General features: G+C 44.8%; 2 non-coding genes across 2 annotated transcripts; one reads left to right on the forward strand and one right to left on the reverse strand.

The window, feature by feature from the left end:
• Positions 1-5,337: 5,337 nt before the first annotated feature.
• Positions 5,338-5,419, forward strand: trnas-uga (transfer RNA serine (anticodon UGA)). Its single transcript has one exon. It is a non-coding gene; the product is annotated as a tRNA-Ser (tRNA).
• Positions 5,420-23,497: 18,078 nt separating this feature from the next.
• Positions 23,498-23,569, reverse strand: trnam-cau (transfer RNA methionine (anticodon CAU)). The gene has a single exon. It is a non-coding gene; the product is annotated as a tRNA-Met (tRNA).

Consider the following 23,569-nt stretch of genomic DNA (forward strand, 5'->3'; position numbering starts at 1 on the left):
TACACAAGAGAGACTCGGTGATCTCATGATCAGAACAGACACACAAACACAGCTGGATTAGTCTGACTCCCCCGTCCCTTTCATACACTCTCTCTTACACAATATTCACATCTACACATTCACAGGACAAAACTTTCACCAACTGTAAGGTCCCAGGACGGAATTTCTGCTCCTTTTAGACTTTCCTCTGTGTCCCGGGGGCGTCGTTATAGTTTTTCGCCTCAGTAACTGTTAAACACTCTGAAGCTCTCTCCCCGCAGATTGTCTTTGAATTCATTCATGGAATGTGAGTGTCGCTGTCTGGGTCAGCATTAGTTGCCCATCCCTAATTGCCCTTGGGAAGGTGGTAATGAGCTGCCTTCTGGAACCGCTGCAGTCCATGGGGTGTACGGCCACATCTGTAAACCAGATTCCGCGGCAACAGCCAGTTATATCTGTTTTTTTCAGTTATTATAGCGGTTGCAGACATCATTGTGTTTCTTTAGGGGGAAGATACAAATTAACTGCTCTCGGAGTCTCTCAATTTTCCTGTTTTATTTGTTTTTCCTGCACTGACAGGTAACAGTAAATCACAACCTCAACAACCAGTGACAGCCAGTTAAATAATCATCCCCCACTCGCTGATAATGGAGTTTCTGACAGTGGCAGACATGTTCTGACCATCCTCCGATTGGGCCCGAAGGTGACCAGATTCACTGTCAGAGCTGGACTTTCAGACTGAGGGGGTGGCAGAGCCAGGTGAGTGATGGTGGTGACTGTGCGAACATTTGACCAAGGGTCAGTTCCTGGCCATCACAGTGGTAATTCATTTAATTATCTATCGCAGGTCAGAACAGTAGGTGGGCACTCCTAAAATAAAATTGACTAAAAATTCTCATCATCGCTGTGTTTCTCATGGAAAATCCACATTCAATTTGCTTTCAGCTGAAATGTTGTTTTAATGAAATTAAAGCCCTCAAAACTAATCAATGAGTTCTCAGTCAGAAACAATAGTAAAAAGAAAGGTGGCCTAAACTGTCCAGAACTACGAGACAAGCCAAGTTCAGTTTACAAACTGTGCTATGGACACATCTGGTATCTGATGAAATCAGCAACTCAGGAAGTTCAGTAATTATAACTAATGAAAATAACGGTTGTTTAAGCAGAGTGAGCGATGGTGGTATAGGGGTGAGCATAATTGCCTTCCAAGCAGATGACCCAGGTTTGATTCCTGGCCAATGCATTGGTCATTTATTTTGAACCTTATCCACGGCCTCTTGTGTTTTAAACTGAGTGGACAAAAACAGGGCGAACGCAACATTTGACAGGAATGAAATAAAATGCAGATACCTTTTTCATTTTTGTTCGGACATGATTCTTTTTTAATGAAAAATATTGGAATAGAAAATCAAGTCATTGACCGAATAAATGAATTTTCAGCCAGACACAAAGACTCAAAGTAAAAGTAGAGGAACAAATTTCAGCTCCCGCACTGTGCATTGCGCAATCCTGGTGCCTGATGAAGTTAATATGAACTTTACTGAGGTGGTTACATTATTCTGACAAATAAGATCTGCCAAAAGATAAAACACTGGAAAATCTCAGCAGGTCTGACGGCATCTGTAAAGAAAGAAAAGAGCTGACGTTTCGAGTCCAGATGACTCTTTGTCAAAGCTTTGACAACGGGTCGTCTGGACTCGAAACGTCAGCTCTTTTCTCTCCTTACAGATGCTGCCAAACTTGCTGAGATTTTCCAGCATTTTCTCTTTTGGTTTCAGATTCCAACATCCGCAGTGATTTGCTTTCATTTGTTAAATAAGCAGCTGCTGTGGCCGCGTGGTTAAGGCGTTGGATTTGAAACCCGATGGGGTTTCTCCGTGCAGACTCGAACCCCGCTGCCAGCGAGTGTGATTGGAAATGTTTGCTTTAGACAGCCACATCGTGGCAAATTCTATTTTTTTGGAAAGAATTATTTGGATCTCCAGCATGCTTTCAGCTACATAACAAGAAGGTGAGCTTGGAAAGGACACCTGAGTGTCCTCAGTCTGGCAAGGACAAGATAGGCCGAATGGGTTCCTTCGGTGCTGTTACATTTCTCTGGTTCTTTCTAAGGTGCCATGAGGAAAATCAAAGCATGAGCAGAATGACAAAGGCATCAACAGGGGCACAAGGACAAAACAAGGTCTCACGTCAGAGGAAGATTTTTATTAATGACACACAGAACATAAGAAATACATTTATTTAATTGAGCTGGATCCTGGAAAATGAAACAAACTTCGAACCAATCAGTGCCTGTCTGAGAACTGGCAAGGAATATGGCTGACATTGATACGGTTCATAGTGAATTTGTTTATAGAATAATAGAATCATGCAGTACAGAAGAGGCTCTTCGGCCCATCGAGTCTGCTCTGACATCGAAGAAACATCTGACCTCCAATCAAATCGCATCCACCACCACTTGACCCATAGGCCTGAATGTTATGATATGCCAATTGCTGACCACATACTTTTAAAGGATGTGAGGCAACTTGCCTCCATCACCTTCCAAGGCAGCGCATTCCCGACCGTCACTACCCTTGGGTAAAAATGTTTTTCAGCACATCCACCCTAAACATCCTGCCCCTCACATTGAACCAATGTCCTCTTTTTACTGACCCTTCAACCAAGGGGAACAGCTGCTTCCTATCCACTCTGTCGATGCTCTCATAATTTTGTACACCTCGATCAGGTCCCCCCTCAGTATTCTCTGCTCTAAAGAAAACAATCCAAGCCTACCCAATCTCCCTTCAGAACTTACATGTTCCATCCCAGACAGCATCATGGTGAATTTCCTCTGCATCCCCTCCAGTGCAATCACATCCTTCCTATCTTGAGGCGACCAAAACTGCACACAGTACTCTAGCTGTGGCCCCACCAAAGTTCTATGCAACGCCAACATGACATTTTATTGCAGTCGATGCCCCGAATGTTAAAGACAAGTGCCCCATATGTTTTTTTTCACCATCCTACTAACATACCCTTCTACCTTCAGAGATTATGGACAAACACGCCAATGTCCCTATATTCCACAGAACTTCCAAGTGCCATGCCCTTCATTGGATACTTCCTTGCCAAATTATTCCTTCCAAAGTGTGTTACCTCACATCTTTCGGGGTTAAATTCCATCTGCCACTTATCCGCCCGTTTGACTATCCTGTCTATATCTTCTTGCAGACTAAGAAACTCAGCCTCCCTTTCACCACCCAGCCAATCTTTATGCCATCTGCAAAGACACTCATCCTACCCCATCATTTATATTAAAGATTTGGATGAGAATTTAGGAGGCATGGTTAGTACGTTGGCAAATGACACCAAGATTGGTGGCAGAGTGGACAATGAAGAAGGTTACCTCGGATTGCAGTGGGATCTTGATCAATTGAGTCAATGGGCCAATGAATGGCAGATGGAATTTGATTTAGATAAATGTAAGGTGATGTATTTAGGTGGATTAAACCACGACATGACCTATTCAGTTCATGGTAAGACGTTGGGGTGAGTTATAAAACAAAGAGATCTCGGGGTACAGGTTCATAGCTCCTTGAAAGTGGAGTCACATGTGGACAGGGTGGTGAAGAAGGCATTCGACATGCTTGGTTTCAGTGGTCAGAACATTGAACATGGGAGTTGGGACATCTTGTTGAAATTGTACAAGACATTCGTAAGGCCACGTTTGGAGTACTGTGTACAGTTCTGGTCACCCTATTATGGGAAGGAAGGATATTAAACTAGAAAGAGTGCAGAAAAGATTTATTAGGATGCTACCAGGATTTGATGGTTTGAGTTATAAGGAGGGGCTGGATAGACTGGAACTTTTTTTTTCCCTGGAGCACAGGAGACCTAGAGGTGATATAACGAGGCCTATATCATAATGAGGAAATAGATAAGGTAGATAGTCAACAGCTTTTCCCCACAATAAGGGAGTCTAAAACTAGAGAACATAGGTTTACGATGAGAGGGGAGGGATACAAAAGGGTCCAGAAGGGCAATTTATTTCACACAGAGTGGTGTGTGGAACGAGTTGCCAGAGGTAGTAGAGGCGGGTACAATTTTGTCTTTTAAAAATAATTTAGACATTTACATGGGTGAGCTGGATATAGAGGGATATGGACCAAACACGGGCAATAGGGACGAACTTAATGGCAAAAATTGGGCGGCATGGACATGTTGTGCCGAAGAGCCTTTTTCCATGCTGTGAACCTCCATGACTCGATTTATTGACACAAACAGCAAATCCAAATTATTGTTCCCTGCTGCCATCTCCTGGCTGAACGCAAGTTGTGCAACAAGGTCACGATTCAATCAAACCTTCATAGATTGGAGTGAAATAACATCAACATGGTTCTGACCGATTAACATGATTGCAAAACATGATATTAATCAAATTCCATGTCCCAAGGATCTGCTTTCTGATTGGGCGACCCTGCTCACCCCGATCTATCGGAAAGTGTAAAACTCCTCGAACGGGAATGTCGGTTATATAATTCTCTCAGCTGTGATTTCTCTGCCACTTGATTGCTTGTGTATTCGTTCTATAAATACAGAGGGGGAGACAGAGCCAGGTGGTGTTGTGGTGACTGTGCGAGCATTTGACCAAGGGTCAGTTCCTGACCCAGAGTTTTGACTTATTTAATTAGCTATCTCTGGTCAGAACAGAAGGGGGACACTCCTAAAAAAAAAATCACCAAATATTTTCATCATCCATGTGTTTCTAACATAAAATCCAGCTTCAATTTCCGTTCAGTGGAAACTTTGTTCAAATGAACTGCAAATCTAATCAGAGTTATCAGTCAGAAACAACAGCAAAAAGGTGGCTCAAACTGTCTAGAGAAACGAGACAAGCCAAGTTCAGGTTAAAAAAATGGGCCAAGGACGCACCTGGTGTCTGCTGAAATCAGCAACTAAGGTAGTTTTGTAATTATAACTAATGAAAATAACAACTGCTTACGCAGAGTGAGCGATGGTGGTATAGTGGTGAGCATAGCTGCCTTGACCCGGGTTCGATTCCCGGCCATCGCATTGGTAATGTATATTGGACATTATCGGCGCCCTCTTGTGGTTTATACGCACCATTTGACTGAAATGAAGTGGACTTTATTTTTCGGATGCAGAATTCGGGTTCAATTTGATTTTAATGAAAGGTTATTGAAAAAGAATAACAAGTCTCTGAACTACTGAATGAGTTCTGGATCAGAGACAAAGATACAAATTAAAAGGAGACGAACAAATTTCAACTCACACGCTGTGCTCTGCATCATTCCGGTGCCTGATAAAGGTCTGTGAATGTTGCTAAGGCGATTACATCACAATAGCAAATAAGCAGCTGCGATGGCCGAGTGGTTAAGGCGTTGGACTTGAAATCCAATGGGGTTTCCCCGCGCAGGTTCGAACCCTGCTCGCAGCGGGTGTGATTTGAAATATTAACTCTGCTGCTTCAGGGCAGCCACTGGCCCAAAGAAGGTTTGCAAAGATTTAGTATTTGGATCTCCATCGTGCATTCAGCTGCATGGCTCCGGGCTGGGTGCAGGAAGATGGGCTTGGAAAGGACACCTGGGTGTCCTTATTATTTTGTAAATTGAATTTGTGTCTTTATATGCCCTGTTGTGAATAGAACTCCCACTCACCTGATGAAGGAGCAGCAAGCTTTGTTACCAAATAAACCTGTTGGACTTTCACCTGGTGTGAGATTTCTCGCTGTGTCCTTGGACTGGCATGGCAGGATAGGTTCAATGGCTTCCTTCTGTGCTGTTATTTTTCTATAATTCTTCCTGTGGTTCGATGAGAAAATTCATAACATGAACATTTTCTTTTAAAAGCAGCATCAAGGCACAAAGGCAAAATACGGTCTCATGTCAGAGGAAGATTCTTATGCAATGGCATAAGAATGCACACAGAGCATAAAAATACATTTCATCAGAATACATTGAATGAATATTTCAAAATGCTGCTTCGGTGATATCACATCATGTTCATTCAAACACATTGCAACAAGCTGGTCATTACTGGGCGTTCTGTATTCCTCGTTATAACAGTTTGGGAATGGAAGGAGCAGGTTCACATCTGCACATTGACAGGGTCAAACTGTCTCAGATTGACAGCTCCCAGGACAGGTTTTCCTCTCCTCTCGCTCTGTGCTGTGGATTCTCAGGGATTAGTTGGAGTTTCCCAGCTCAGTAACTGTAAAAGCCTCTGAGGCCAGCAATGCTCACAGTATCTGCTCCCCAGATTCAGGGGGCTGCAGCCAATCAGAGCTGTGCCTGATTTAACCCAGAACTGGTTGAAATGATGATATTGTTCACAAGCTGAATTCTATTTGATCAGATGAAGATACAGATTGTGTGCACTCAGTCACTAAACAACAATATCCCGCCTTCATATAGAGTGGATGAGAGTGGGTGGAGGGAGAGACAGAGACAGAGTGAGTTAGGGTGGTGAGAAACAGACGGCCAGACAATGTCTCAGTGACAGAAATCTTTGTAAATTCTGGCTTTAGCCAGAAAGATTCTCTTGGAGAAACAGAAGCTGCAGTATGAGGAAGAGACACGTTATTAATCCCACACTCAGGAACAGTGCTGCGTTTTCATAGAATAGATGGGGAGAGGCAAAATAAACTGAATGGTCCAGTTCGAAACAGTGTGCAGGCTCAGAGGGAGTAGGTTCAGGAAGATATATGAAAGTGAGACAGTTTAGGACTGTCACTTGCAAAGTGGATAGGATCCTTGGCTTCACAAATGGAAGCACTGAGAGTCCATTGGATCCCGCATAATCCACAGTGTAAAAGGAGGCCATTTGCCCATTGCATCTGCACTGACTCTCTGGAAGAACATCTTTTGCCCATGGCTAACCCTCTTAACCTACACATCTTGGGTCACTAAGGGGCAAAATATCATGTCTAATCCATTTATTCTGCACATCTTTAGTCTATGGGAGGAAACTGAAGCACCTGGGGAAAACCCATGCAGATACAGGGAGAATGTGCAAACTCCACACAGACAGTCAGCCATGGAGGAATTGAGCATGGGTCTCTGGCGCTGTGACGCAGCAGCGCTAACCAGTGCCACTCTGCTGGTGTAACTTTAACAATCTAATTCCTTTCTGAATGCCTCACTTGAAGCTGCATCACCACATTGTCAGACAATGCATCCCAGAGCTGAACTACTCGCTGTGGGAAAGGGTTTTCTCATTATGCTTCAATCACTAATGAAGGGTCAGTAAATTGGTCCACGGGGGTGAAAGGGTTTCATATGATGTGACCCTTCGTAAACTGGGTCTGTATTCTCTGTGATTTAGAAGCATGAGAGGCAAAACATTAAAACATACAAGATTCTGAAGGGGTTTGATTTTGTGGACATTGGGAGATTGCGTAAGCTGGCTCAGTGTAAGGATCAGATCATTTCCCACTGACATGAGAATACATTTCTGCACTCATTGGGTTCTGATCCTTTGAAATGCTCCATTGTTGAATACACTAGTGGTGGCACAGTGGTTAGCATTGCTGCCTCAAAGCACCAGGGAACCGGGTTCAATTCCACCTTGGGTGATTGCCTGTATGATGTTTGCACATCCTCCCCATGTTTGAGATTCATCCCATTCTCCAAAGTTTAGATGGATTGACCATGCTAAACTGCCTGTTAGTGTCCCAAATATATTGGTTAGGGGGATTAGCAGAATATGTGGGGTTACCGGGATAGGTTCTGGGTGGGATGCTCTGTCAGAGAGTCAGTGCAGATTCAATGGACCAAATGGCCTCCATCTACACTGCAGGTTATGACAGTCTATGACTATTAAGGCTGAGATAAACAAATTTTGGTTTCTCAGGGAATCAAGGCAGTGAGGAGTAAAGTGGAGTTCAATCCCAAGATCTGAAACTCCATAAGCAGCTGGTATGCCCACACCTGGAGTCTGCATCCACAGTTTGGAACCCACACTTTCAAAAAGATATACAGCTGATAGAAAGAGTGCAAAGCTGTGTAACCAGGAAAATGGAAGGCATGAGGGGAATACTTTATGAGGGATTCAGAATTATTGGATTGCAACCTTTCAAGAGGTTGATTTATGGTTTAGTTCAAATTAGTAAATTGATACATGACCTTATTACCCAAGCTTGAAAAGTTCTTTATTCGGAGTTTCCATATTTTTGGTGATCGTCAGTATCAACTACAGAAATTTGATTCACATCTTAATAGTCACAGTTTGTTTTCTCCCCAATAGAACTGCTGATATTTCAAATGATTTTGTTGGGAATACTGAAAATGTAGTGACTTTTAGAAAACTTGTCAGAAATACAGTGTGATTCCTATCTATGTATTGTCTGATGATGTTGCTGTTCTTGTTTTAATACTGTGCCTCTGTGCTTTGCACTGTATGGCAATAAAGACACATAAACCATAATTGTTTTGAATGGTTTAACATTATTGATGAGCCACATAGTAAATGTCTGCCCTTATTTCCTGTGTTCTTGTGACTGGACAAGACACAAGCATGGATACTGAGGGGAAAAAAAGGGTGGAAATTGCAGAGGCAATGGTTAAAAGTTTTCTATCCGAGCTCGTTATATGAGTGGTGCCAGAGGACTGGAGAATTGCAAATGGTAAATACACTTCTTCAGAAAAGGCTGTGAGGATAAGCCAACTAAATCCAATCAGTTTAACCTCTGCAACGTGAAATATTCTCCAAACACTGGAGATTAAATTAACACTCACTTGTGCTAATGTACATTAAGGAAAACACATACATAATGATTAAAGGGGAATCATATTTTACTTGCTTAAGATTTTAATGAGGGTAACAGAAAAGGTTGATGAGGGGAATGTGGTTAATGTGAACATGGACTGCCAAAAAGCATTTTATAAATAAAGGGGCACACAGCAAACTTGTGGTTACATTTGAAGCTGATAGAATAAAAGGGACAGCAGCAACATGGATAGGAATGTATCAGAGTGACAGGAAACACAGCAATGGGAAATGTGCTTATTTGGAATGGAGGTCGGTTAAAGTGGGATTCCAGGAGGGTTGGTGTTAGGAATCCTGCTCTTCCTGATACATATTAGAGACATCGGCAATGCTGCACAGAGCACATATTCAAAATTGTGGTAATTACACAATACGGGACAGCATTGTGAACTGTTTGCGGATGTTTGCAGCAAGTTTGCGGATGACACGAAGATGGCTGGACTTGCGATAGCGAAGAGCATTGTCGGGCAATACAGCAGGATATAGATAGGCTGGAAAATTGGGCGGAGAGGTGGCAGATGGAGTTTAATCCGGATAAATGCAAAGTGATGCATTTTGGAAGAAATAATGTAGGGAGGAGTTATACAATAAATGGCAGAGTCATCAGGAGTATGGAAACACAGAGGGACCAAGGTGTGCAAGTCCACAAATCCTTGAAGGTGGCAACACAGGTGGAGAAGGTGGTGAAGAAGGCATATGGTATGCTTGCCTTTATAGGACGGGGTATAGAGTATAAAAGCTGGAGTCTGATGATGCAGCTGTATAGAACGCTGGTTAGGCCACATTCGGAGTACTGTGTCCAGTTCTGGTCGCCGCACTACCAGAAGGACGTGGAGGCGTTAGAGAGAGCGCAGAGAAGGTTTACCAGGATGTTGCCTGGTATGGAGGGTCTTAGCTATGAGGAGAGATTGGGTAAACTGGGGTTGTTCTCGCTGGAAAGACGGAGAATGAGGGGAGATCTACTAGAGGTGTACAAGATTATGAAGGGGATAGATAGGGTGAACTGTGGGAAGCTTTTTCCCAGATCAGAAGTGACGTTCACGAGGGTGCGAAGTATAACTCAGATATTAGAGGGATGTTTTTTTACACAGAGGGTGGTGGGGGCCTGGAATGCGCTGCCAAGTAGGGTGGTGGAGGCAGGCACGCTGACATCGTTTAAGACTTACCTGGATAGTCACATGAGCAGCCTGGGAATGGAGGGATACAAACGATTGGTCTAGTTGGACCAAGGAGCGGCACAGGCTTGGAGGGCCAAAGGGCCTGTTTCCTGTGCTGTACTGTTCTTTGTTCTTTGTGAGGGGGTAGTGTTGAAGCTCAAAGTTACTTCGACAGCTTGTGGATTAGTGAGACAAGACCAATTTAAAGCAGAGAAGTGTGAAATGATTTATTTCAGTGGGAAGTAAAGGGAGAGACAATATGAAAAAAATGATACAATTGTAAAGGCATGCAGGAACAAGGGACTTGTGATTAAATGTGACACTAATAATTGCTGTTTGGGTGACAGGTTGAGAGTGTGGTTACTAAAGTATTTGGGATTGTGAGCTTTATACATAGGGGCACAGCTTACAAGACCAAGCACGTTATGGGAAAGCTGTATAAAACCCTGGTTTGGCCTCAGTTGGAGTATTGCATTATCTGCAGGACAGCACTGTTTAGAAAAGAGGTGAAGGCATAAAAGAGGTGGCAATAAATCTCTGGGCGAGGGTCCAGGGATGAGGAAGTTCAGTTGCATCGGGAGATTGCAGAATTTGGGTCTTTGGTGAAGAGAAGGTTGAGAGGAGATTTGATAGAGGTGTTCAGGATTGTGGAGGGAAGTGGAAGGAGCTGATAGGGAGAAGCTGTCATGTCCCAATCTTCCTCTGTCAGGAAGTGTTCCCCAAACTGAATGAACAGGGCACTGTTCCTGGTTACACTTCTCTGGCAATGCTAAATATTCCAAGTATTTGTTTTAATGTGTAATATTTAAGATAATTATACAAACACAACAAATTGTTTGGAGTAAAGAAGAGACATTAAAAATGAAAATTCATGTTGACATCTCTCTGCTGGGCTTTGAGTCTTTCCAGTATGAGCCACTAATCTGATTAATCCAATGATGCTTTCCCCAGTCGCCTGCGTATCATGGCTTGAATCCTGGACTTCCAGTTTTTGAACTGCACAGCAGAGCGCTTAAGAAAGTATTGGGGCTGAATGGCCTCGTCTGTGCTCCAGTCCTCCTTCCGTCTGGTGAGCTGATCTGACACCCACCCCAGAGTGGAGTCGCTGCACAGATTGCCTTAAAAATGGTCTCTCAGCTGAGGGAATAACTGTGAATCTCATCACCACTTCCATCCTGACTAATGTCCTCCACTTCAAACCGTCCATCAATGCCAGAAGGAGTCAGAACTGGAGTAGGAGTCTCCACCAATGATTCAGTCCCATCTTTGACCACTTGAGCATCCTGCCTTGCCTCACATCTTCTCTGTTCTCCAGCAGCGATGATGTTCCAGGGTCTTGGCTACTCTGAGTGGCCTGTTCGAGGATCGCCTTGCTCCAAAGCAGCTGCCTTTTGATGTTTGTCAGCAAGTTGTTGAAACTTGGCTCCTCTTCACCTCCAACTTCAGAACAATCGGGGACTTCCATCTTCCAAGCTTCTGGGGCTGGTTGAGCAGAAACAACAATAATTGAGGATTTTGCATTCGAGCAGATTTCCACCTGGGGCATTTCATTAAACACCGGCTTTTTCACTTCATTAACAACTATAGGAATGGCAATGCAATGTATTGGCCCATTTATCCTCACATAGGATTTCGCACATCATGTTGAAGTTGCACAAGACATTGGGAAGGCCACACTAGGAATACCGTGTGCAGTCTGGTCACCCTATTATAGAAAGAACATTATTAAACTTGAAAGAGTGCAGAAATGATTTACTAGGATGCTACCGGGACTTGATTGTTTGAGTTATAAGGAGAGGCTGAATAGACTGGGACTTTTTCCCTGGAGTGTAGGAGGCGTGGGGTGATGTTATAGAGGTCTATAAAATAATGAGGGCCATAGATCAGCAAGATAGTCAATATCTTTTCCCAAAGATAGGAGAGTCTAAAAGTGGAGAGCATAGGTTTAAAGTGAGAGGGGAGAAACACAGAGGGTGGAGTCTGGAACGAGCTGTCAGAGATAGCAGCAGAGGTGGTTACAATTTTGCCTGGGCGGCATTGCTGAGTTGGGCTGAACGGCCTGTTTCCAGCTGTAAATCTCTGTGACTGTATGACTATGACTCCAGCCCTATCCGGAAACGATGCAGGTTGTCACTATCATTGCTGTAAGTGGAGGTGGACAATGCTCATTCACAACATCTGTATTCCGTATGAACAGCTGGCAGGTAGAACACCAAATCAATGGTAAATATTCTGTCAACATCCAGTGAAGCTGGGGAACTATGTTAACGGGTCAGTATATTGACAACACAGGACCCTGTAACAATAGCTTCATCCCCAACAGGGTGATGTCACCACATCCACAATTTCCCCAGTTTGGAGATTCCACTCAGGAAGCAAGGAGCAAAGTGTAAGACACCAGAGAAAAGACAAGAGATCTTCATTTCTATCGAACAAATCATTATCTCAGGAGTTCCCAAAGGACAGCCAATGAATGACTTCTTTAAGAGGTCATAGTCATAGAATTGTACAGCACAGATAGAGGCCATTCAGCCCCTCGTGTATGTACTGGCCATCAGCATCTATCTGTTCTAATCCCATTTTTCAGCCCGTATTCAAACATGTACGACCTGATGAGGGAACCAAACGTAACATTTCCACATTTGCTGACAACACAAAACTGGCGGAATTGTGATTTGAATGAGGATGCATGGAGGCTTCAAGGTGATTTGGACAACTTGAGTGAGTGGCCAAACACATGGCAGATGCAGTACAACGCGGCTAAACGTGAAGTTCTACATTTTGGTGTGAAAAACAGAAAGGACAGGATGAGAGGAGATCTGATTAAAACATATAAAATTCTAACAGGGCTGGACAGATTAGCTGCAGGAAGGATGTTTTCCTTGGTTGGGGAATGTAGAACAAGAGGACACAGTCTTAGGATACGGGGTTCACCATTTAGGAAGAAGAGGAGGAGAGATTTCTTCACCCATAGGGTGGTGAACCTGTGGAATTCTCTACCTCAGAAGCTGTGGAGACCAAGTCACTGCATATATTCAAGAAGGAGAGAGAGGTTTTTTTTAGATTTTAATGGCATCAAGGGGTATTGGGAAAAATGAGAACATGGAATTGAGATAGAGGATCAGCCATGATCACATTGAATGATGGAACAGACTCGAAGGGCTGAATGGCCGACTCCTCTTCCCAGTTTCTATGTTTTCAAGTTCTGATGAAAGGTCACAGACCTGAAACACTAACTCTGTTTCTCTCTCTAAACAGATGCTGCACAATTTGCTGAGCTTTCTTTTCTGCTTTCATTTCAGATTTCCAGCTTCCGAACAGAACCCAGCCAGAGTCAGCACCTTCAGTCGAGAGAGAGAGAGGGACCAGTGAGTGTAGAACTGAACCCAGCCAGAGTCAGCACCTTCAGGAGAGAGAGAGGAACCAGTGAGTGTAGAACTGAACCCAGCCAGAGTCAGCACCTTCAATAGAGAGAGGAACCAGTGAGTGTAGAACTGAACCCAGCCAGAGTCAGCACCTTCAGGAGAGAGAGAGAGAGAGGAATCAGTGAGTGTAGAACTGAACCCAGCCAGAGTCAGCACCTTCAATAGAGAGAGAGAAACCAGTGAGTGTAGAACTGAACCCAGCCAGAATCAGCACCTTCAGTAGAGAGAGAGAGAGGAACCAGTGAGTGTAGAACTGAACCCAGCCAGAGTCAGCACCTTCAGTAGAGAGAGGAACCAGTGAGTGTAGAACTGAACCCAGCCAGAGTCAGCACCTTCAGTAGAGAGAGGAACCAGTGAGTGTAGAACTGAACCCAGCCAGAGTCAGCACCTTCAGTAGAGAGAGAGAGAGAGAGAGAGAGGAACCAGTGAGTGTAGAATTGAACCCAGCCAGAGTCAGCACCTTCAGTAGAGAGAGAGAGGAATCAGTGAGTGTGGAACTGAATGCAGCCAGAGTCAGCACCTTCAGAGGATAGAGAGGTAACTAATCTCAACCCTGTATTCAAGAACAGATGATGTGGAGATGCCGGTGTTGGACTGGGGTAAACACAGTAACAGCTTTAACAACACCAGGTTAAAGTCCAACAGGTTTATTTGGTAGCAAATACCATTAGCTTTCAGAGTGCTGCTCCTTCGTCAGATGGAGTGGAAATCTGCTCTCAAACAGGCCACAGTTTGCTTCTGTGGATGAGAGGGGTGTGGAGGGATATGGTCTGACGAAGGAGCAGCGCTCCGAAAGCAAATGGTATTTGCTACCAAATAAACCTGTTGGACTTCAAGAACAGAGGCAGAAAAGAAAGAGGGAACCAATGAACAGTGAGCTGAACGCCGGTCAGCGGGCAGTTGCTGGAGTCCATCATCAAGCATTTGGAAAGCAGGGTTATAATCAGCATGGATTTAAGGGAGGGACATCACGCTTGACAATACTACTGGAATTCTTTGAGGATGTAACTAGGAGAGTTGACCAGGAAGAACCTGTGGATGTGGTTTATTTAGACTTTCAGAAGGCTTTGGACAAGGTCTCACATGACGTTTTTAAGTTTTAAAGGTTAATTTGTTTTTTAGTGTCAGAAGCAGGTTTACATTAACACTGCAATGAAGTTATTGTGAAAATCCCCCACTCGCCAGACTCTGCTGCCTGTTCAGGGAGAATTTAGCATGACCAATATACCTAACTAGCACATCTTTCAGATTGTGGGAGGAAACTGGAGCACCCAGAGGAAACCCACATAGATGCAGACGTACATAGGTGTACGTGCAGACTTCACAGTGACAGTGACCCAAGCCAGGAGTCGAAGCCGCGTCCCTGGCGCTGTGAGACAGCAGTGCTCACCACTGTGCCACCTCTCTACTATATAAAATTAAAGTACATGGGATTGCGGGTAGTGCTTTGTGATGTATGGAAAGCTGGTGAACAGACAGGAAGCAAAGAGATGGCATAAATGGGTATTTTTCCAATTGGAAGGCAGTGATTAGTGGGGTACCGCAGGGATCTGCGCGAGGACCCCAACTGTTCATATTATATATTAATGATTTGGACACGGGAGCTAAATGTATTATCTCCAAATATGTAGATGATACAATTGTGTGGGAGGGTGAGCTTTGAGGGGCATGCAGAGATCCTCCAGTGTGATTTGGACAGGCTGAGTGTGTGGGCATCTACATGGCAGATGTAGTATTATGTGGATATTATGGCAGATGATGAAATTTGAATTCACTATGAATCTGCAATCAAAAATCTAATTGTCGCTTGTCATTGAACCCTATCTGGTTTACTAATGTCCTCTAAGGAAGGAATTCTGCTGGGCCGGAGTGTGTTTGAATTGTCACGTCTAAAGGTAACAAAAGCATGGATGAGGGTTTTAGGGACGGGTGAGTTGAGGTATTACAAACAATGTGTGATGTTACACAGCTGGAAATAGGTGATCTTGGTGAAGGAACAGATATGTGGTTAGAATCTTATTTCCGAGTCTGATGAGGTGCCAAGATTATGAGGGTTTGTTTCAAACTCGGACATTGACCAGTGGGAGATGGACTCAGTGACTGAGAACAGAATTTGTCGTGGAAACATTGGTCTTCCAAATATTTAATTGGGGAAATTCACTGCTTAGCCAGTACTAGAGGTCAGAGGAGGAGTCTAATAACTTAATAACAGGGGATTGGATGTGAGAGGTGATAGTGGGGTAGAGCTGGGTGTTATCAGCCGACATGTGAAAACTAACACTGTGCTTTCAGATAATATCACTGAGGGGTAAGGTGTAGATGAAAAATAGGAGGGAGCCAAGGATATATCCTTGGGTGATTTCGGTGGTAACAGAACAGGAGTGGGAAGAGAAACCATTGCAGGTGATACTCTGCATATGACCAGAAAGATAAGAATGGAACCAGTCGAGTGCAGTCTTACCCAGCTGAACAATCCCTCCTCATCTCCTCATCCTTCTCAACCTATCCACACCTTTGACATGGTTGACTGCCCCATTATGCTCCAATACCTTCCCACTGTCAGGTCAGTGTGCACAGCAGATGAAGATGTTAATGTACCTGACATCCTGGGAAAACTAATGATGAATGAAGGGCTGGTCCTCAGTCAACGAGTGTAGAGAAAGCTGGAGTTCTCAATCATCTTCATCTCGAGCAGCAGCTGCTCCCTCTCAATATGTGTGGTGAGATCAGGCCATTCTGCTCAGTCAGGAACACCCAGACTGACTGTAAGAGAGAGAGAGGCTGTAATTAGAACCAAACAATAAGGGAGATTCACTCAAAGTAACCAAGCCCCATCCCAAAACAGAGCACAGGAAGATCCCAGTATCTAACCGTGGCCTCTGCAAAGTGAGCTGCTCTAACCTGCTGTGACACTGAGCCCAACACACAAAGCACGGGAAGATCCCAATTTCTGTGCTGATTGGTCTGACTCCAGGGAGTTTGCAGTGCCGCTATTGCCCTCTTTTTAGGGCAGTGCCGCTATTGCTGAGACGGGGGAACTGCAGCGTGACATGTTTACACAGGAAGCTGCCATTGGAAACACTAAGCTGCGGATTTATAGAATCCGACAGTGCAGGAGGAGGCCATTGTGCCCATCGAGTCTGCACCAACTACAATCCCACCCAGGTTCTACCCCCAGCACTGACCCGAGCTGGTCCCCATGAAACGAAGGAGCAGTTTAGCATGGCCAATCCACCTAACCCGCATATCTCTGGACTGTGGGAGGAAACCGGAGCACCCGGAGGAAACCCACGCTCCCTACGCTGTGAGGCAGCAGTGCTAACCACTGTGCCACCCCATTTACAGCCGGGCAGGATGAGATTCCCGCTACCAAAACCCTTCCCCCATCCGGAGCCCCGCTGTGGATGGATCCGGACCCGGGGACTGAAGCCACTGGCGGGACATTTGCTGCCGCTCCGCGCGGTGTCTGATGGGCCTGTGACCGGCAGCTGGGAAAACCAATCGGAAATTGACGCATCGCGGTTATCCAATGGCCGCTCTGCGCCCACTGAGTGACAGCTGCGTTATCCAATCAATGGGTTCCATAGTCAGAAGTTCGAGACCATTGAAAATGATGCTCCCAATTGTAACCAATCGCAGACCGCGTTGCTAACAACACACGCCCCCAATGTGATTGACATCTTCTCTCGCCAATCGTAACGCAGTGTCCAATCGGACTGTGCCGCCTGTGCGCGACTGCCGGTCCGATGGTAGTGGGTTATCGTTGATATTTGCCCTCTTTTTAGGTCAAACCAAATAAACAAACTCGTGAGCGTCACTCCCAGCGTCATTGCGTCATTCAATTCGATCCGGAGCTGAAACCAATGAGAACTCAAAGAGCTGGAGGCGGAAAGAATCCTTAAAGTGGAACCGCTCACACAATTATAGTTGTACAATTATAATTCGTTGATGGCAGTTAAAGCGGCAAAAGGATTGCGGAAAGTCAGAGGATGCAAAAGCTGAAACCCGCGGGAAAGGAAGGAGGAAAGAAATGAAGGGAACAGGCGACAGAAATGAACGAGAGGAAAGCAAGCTGGAAGCCAGGGGCTTTTAGAGAGGGTATTCCAGAGCTGAAACCCAGAGAGCTGAAAGTACGAATATCACTGGTGGAGTGAACCACGTAAGAAGTCTAACAACACCAGGTTAAAGTCCAACAGTTTTATTTGGTCGCAAAAGCCACTAGCTTTCAGAGCGCTGTTCCCTCATCAGGTAAGTCAGGTAACGTGATGAAGGAGCAGCGCTCCGAAAGCTCGTGGCTTTTGCGACCAAATAAACATGTTGGACTTTAACCTGATGTTGTGAGACTTCTTACCATGAGGGCAGAATCAGTGGAGCTCAGATATCTCAGAGGATTGTTAGGCTGGAGTTGATGAAAGTGAGGAAGAGCTGAGGACATGGAGGGTTTTGGAAACACGGATAAGAATATTAAAATTGAGACATTGCTTAACCACGAGTCAGTGTTTGTCACTGAGCACAGGGTTGATGCATTAACGGTATCTGGAGTAAATTCTGATTTAATGATGAGAAATCAATTAGCAGCTTTCTGGACACAGCAGCACAATAAATCGGATCAGAAGTGGACCACTTGGCCCCTCAAGCCTGCTGCTCCAAAAGAAATCATAGAAACCCTACAGTGCAGAAGGAGGTCATTCGGCCCATCGAGTCTGCACCGACCACAATCCCACCCAGGCCCTACCCCCACTAATCTACACATCCCAGGACTCTAAGGGGCAATTTTTTAACCTGGCCAATCAACCTAACCCGCACATCTTTGGACTGTGGGAGGAAACCGGAGCACCCGGAGGAACCCCACGCAGACACGAGGAGAATGTGCAAACTCCACACAGACAGTGACCCGAGCATCGAACCCGGGACCCTGGAGCTGTGAAGCAGCAGTGCTAACCACTGTGCTACCGTGCCAATAGGATCATGTTTTAGATTCCAAACCACAGAATCTTTACAATGCCGTAACAGCCCATTTGGTCCATCAAGTCTACACTGCCTTATTGAAATTGCACGCTACCTAATCCCACTCTCCCGCCTCACAGCCCCAGAGACCCGGGTTTGCTCCTGGCCTTTGCTGACTGTGCAAATTTTGCACATTCTCCCCCATGGGTTTCCTCTGGGTGCTCTGGTTGACTCACACGATTCAAAGATGTGCAGCTTAGGTGGTTTGGCCATGTTAAATGTTCCTTTAGTTTCCAAAGATGTATACATTAGGAACTGAATCTGTGCAATTTTGACACTTATTTTGAAATTTTCCCCCTGGTTCTTGATGAACGCTTGACTGGAACATAAAAAACTCTATCATTGAATCCCTACATTGCAAAAGGTGGCCATTCGGCCCATTGAGTCTGCACTGATTCTCTGATCTATCCACGCAACCTCATATATTTATCCTGTTAATCCTCCTAATCTAAACATACTGGGAGACATAAGGGTAAATTTAGCATGGTAAATCCACTTACCCTATCAATGGGGTGTGGGGGGAAACCAGAGCACACAGAGGAAAGCTACATGGACATAGAGAAAATGTGAAAAATACGTACAGTCACCCAAGGCCTGAATTGAGTCCAGGTCCCTGTCATTCTGCAGCAGCAGTGCGAAAGCCACCCTTATTTCTCTTCCATGAGACCATAAGACATAGGAGCAGAATTAGGCCACTCAGCCCATCGAATCTGTTCCGCCATTTTTCTCATTCCCATTCTCCTGTCTTTTCCCCATAACCCCTGATCCCCTTATTACTCAAGAATCTATCTATCTCTGTCTTAGATACACTCAACGACCTGACCTCCACAGCCTTTTGCAGCAAAGATTTCCATAGATTCGCCATTCTCTGGCTGAAGAAATTCCTCCTCATCTCTGTTTTAAAGGAACGTTCCTTTCGTCTGAGGTTGTGCTCTGGTTGTAGTTTTTCCTACAAGTGGAAACATCCTCTCTGTGTCCACTCTCTCCAGGCCCCCCAGTATCCTTTAAGTTTCAATAAGATCCCCCCTCATCCTTGTAAACTCCAACGAATACAGACCCAGAGTCCTCAACCGTTCTTCATACAACAAGCTCTTCGTTCCATGGATCATTCTTGTGAACCTCCTCTGGACCTTTTCCAAGGCCAGCACATCCTTCCTTAGATACGGTGCCCAAACTGCTCACAATACTCCACACGGTGTCTGACCAGAGCCTTTGCCAGCCTCAGAAGTACATCCGTGCTCTTGTATTCCACCCCACTCAACATTGCATTTCCCTTCCTAACTGCCGACTGAACCTGCACGTTTACCTTAAGAGAATCCTGAACAAGGACTCCCTAGTCCCTTTGTGCTTCTGAATTCCTAAGCATTTCACAATTTAAAAAGTAATCTGTGCCTCCATTCCTCCTTCCAAAGTGCGTAACCTCACACTTTCCCACATTGTTTTCCTTCTGCCATTTCTCTGCCCACTCTCCCAGCCTTTCCAAATCCTTCTGCAGCACACCTGCTTCCTCAATGTTACGTTTCCCTCTACAGGTCCTCACAGACTCCTTTCCGTGAGGAAAAATACCCAACTTCTCAATCGATCTTCATTGCTACAAATCTTTGTCAACAGAATCATTCATGTGAATATCCTTTGCACTCCCTCCAAACTTCTTCAAGTGTGGTGCCCAGCACTGGACTCAATGCTCCAGGTGAGGCCTATCTAGTGTATTTAAAATCTCAACATGATCTTCTTATTCATGTATTCAATCTTCCAATAAAACATAGGGTGTCATTTGCTTTATTACCTGCTCTCTCAACATGCCCAACCACCTTTAATTACTTTTCTACTGAGAAACTGAGATCCCTTTTTTCCTGCATTTCCTTAAGTGTTTCTCCATTTATTTCTCCACACTCTCAAAATGAATCAACTCACACTTCTGTGCATTGAACATCATCTAGTTAGGTGATTGACTCGCCCAGGTGCCCGACTGTGGCAAATTGGGGAATTTCACAATAACTTCATTGCAGTGTTAATGTAAGCCTTACATGTGACTAATAAACTTAACTTTAACTTTACTTTTCTTTACTTTTACTTCATCTGCCACTCGTCTGCCCAGAGGACAGCAATGGAATCATTCACTCAGCATCTGCACATTGTTCTGAGCTCTAGGGTATCTCAGAATAATTCACTCGGCCTCTCAACATGGAACAACCACCTCATTCCGGGGGGTAATCTAGTGAACCTTCTCTGTACCGCCTCTAATGCAAGCTTATCTTTTCTCAAATGTGGATACCACAGCTGCACACAGCATTGCAGATGTGTTCTCCATAAACTCCTGTACAATTGTAGCAAGACACTTTTCTTCATCTCCTCCAATTCACGTGCAAATAACCAAACATGCCATTTGCCTTTGTAATTGCTTGAATGAATAATCCAGATTGTGCTCCGAATTCTCGAGAACATTTTAAATCCGTCACATTTCAAACTCTCCTCAACTCTGAAGAAGAGTCACGGACACCGAAAGCATTAACTCTGTTTCTCCCCCGATAGATGCTGCGAGACCTGCATGAGGTTTCTTGCATTTTCTGTTTTTATGTCAAATTCCGTCACTGTGCCATCCTCATCTCCTTTCAGACACATATTTGTAATTTTTTAACTCTCCAGTGACTTAGGCCACCAACTGTCTTGTCATTTAATCAGTGCTGCACTTCTACTTGTTTAGAAACGACAAGAGAACAGTTCACACTCGATTCAGTGATGAATGATGAATGAGAAATTATGTGAGGAGTTGTGACAGAAAATGAACATCTCCGCCTTCTCCCTGTAACGCGGCAGATAATAATCTAATTCCTTTGGAACGTTTCAATTGAATCTGTATCCACCGCACTTTCCAGCAGTGCATTCCAAACTTTAAACACTCACTGTGTGGAAAATGTTTTCCTCGTCTTCCTATTCCTTCCTTTGCTCATGATGTTCAATCTGTTCTCTCTCATTCTTCATCATTCCACAAGTGGGAACAGTTTGTCCCTATCCATTCTGTCCAGACTTCTCATGACATTTAATACCTGTAAGCGGAACCCCTGATGGAGTGGTAAGATTTTTAAACCAGTCGACATTAAGGCATTGATAAAACTAGCAGCATTCAGTGAAATGACTTTTAAATACGTTTATGAGCTAACACGAAGTAATGTGAGATGCAGTAATTTCATTCAAATGAGTAATTATGATTGTAAAATACATATGCGGATATTTTGAATGGATTATTATTGACTTTAAGGAAGTTACCAATTGGCAGTAAACCAATCCAGATAACCCTTTGTCAAAGGGTCATCTGGACTCGAAACATTAGCTAATTTCACTCCTTACAGATGCTGCCAGACCGGCAGAGATTTTCCAACATTTTCTCTTTTGGTTTCAGATGACAGCATCCGCAGTAATTTGGTGTTATTTTAGAGTTGTACTATTGCACCTCATTTCGAGTTGTAGGACTGAGAAACGTTACGAATGAAATGGATTAGATACTTTGGAACTGTTTTCCTTTTACTTTTCATTGTCTCTCTCTAATCTTCCTACCAGAATGAATCACTTCACAATTCTCAGCTTTGAATTTCATCTGTAACTTGTCCACTCATTCCGTCAACTTGCCGATGTACTTTTTGAAGTTTTACACCAGGCTCCTCACAGGTCACGATGCTTCCAAGTTTCACATTGTCCACAAATTCTGAAATTGTGCCCTGTGCACCATTACCTCTGTCTAATATATCCTGGTGCATGTTCACAGTATCTACACCTTGTGTGCGTATCAAACTGGGCTGAGGCTTCTAACAGAAAAGAGGAGCCAATGCAGATACCTGCCTGCATATTCCACGTAAATGCTGCAGAATTGTAGTCAAGTGGTTTTGTTATTATTGTTAAGAGGAAGTAACAGAGGATGGTTTCGATCCATCGGCCTCTGAGCTATGGGCCAAGCACTCTTCAGCTGCGCCACTCTGCTACAGAAAGTCCATCTTCGCTTCCACCCGCCCCCCCCCCCCCGCCCGCCTCCGCTCCCCAGTCTCCGCCGCCTCCCCCACGACCCCTGTCCCCTTCTCCCTCCCCCTCCCCCTCCTCCCCCGTTCCCCCTCCTTCCCCTCCCCCTCCACCTGCCTTCCCCTCCTCCCCCCTCGCCCTCCCCCCTCCCCCGCCCCCTCCTCTCCCCTGCTCCCTCCCCCCTTTCCCCTCCCGCTCCCCCTCCCCCTCCCATCTCCCCCTCCCCCTCCCTCTCCCCCCTCCCCCTTCCACTCCCCTCTCCCCTCTCTTTCTCCCCATCCCCCCTCCCTCCTTCCCACTCCTCCCTCCCCCCTCTCCTCCTCCCCCTCACCCTACCCCCCACCCCCGCTGCCTATCAATGCAATCAGTCAGATATTCACTTCCACACTTTTGTTTAACACCATCACCAGTGTCAGGAGGCTCAGCCTGGCTACACAATTCCACTGCATTACACCAAGAATAAAGGGTCAGAGAAAGACACACACAAAAGCAGCCAAAGAGGTTGTTTGTTCACGTGTAACGACAGTCACGGAATTGATCACTGATGTTTGAATGGAGTTTTCTCTTGTAAATATGTTTATAAATATATTTCCCGCTGTGTAACTGTGCTCTCTGCTGTTCAAAGATGTTCACTGTTGTTGTGCAAAGTGTTTCACTGTTTATCCTGCTGTGCTCTATGATATAGAGGTTAACAACATGGAAACAGCCCCATCGGCCCAACCTGTCCATGCCGCCCAGTTTTTTACCACCGAGCGATTCCCAATCGCCCGTGTTTGCGCCATACCCTCCAGACCCATCTTCCCCATGTAACTGTCTCAATTGTTGTTGAGAGATGATTTCTGCTGTTGTGTAAGATGCTCCGCTGTTGTGTTTCCGGCTGTGTAAATGTTTTTTTTTCTATTCTGTTAATATGGCCCCTGCTCTGCAAATGTGTTCCATGTTGTGTGAGAAGATTCTCCGTGAAGATGTTTCTGTCAGTAAATTGTTGCATGTTGTGTTAAGATGTTCCCCGTTCGTATGCTTTCTTGCATATAAAATTGATTCACTGCAGATTGAGGTTTTTTGGAGAAAAGAGAAGCCGATGTAAATACCTGTCTGCCGACTCCACGTATAAGCCACAAGTCGTTTCATTGTCCGTGATAATAGGAATAGCAGAGGATGGTTTCGATCCATCGACCTCTGGGTTATGGGCCCAGCACGCTTCCGCTGCGCCACTCTACT

This window comes from Mustelus asterias, unplaced genomic scaffold, assembly GCF_964213995.1.
Source record: "Mustelus asterias unplaced genomic scaffold, sMusAst1.hap1.1 HAP1_SCAFFOLD_76, whole genome shotgun sequence".
NCBI lineage: Eukaryota > Metazoa > Chordata > Chondrichthyes > Carcharhiniformes > Triakidae > Mustelus > Mustelus asterias.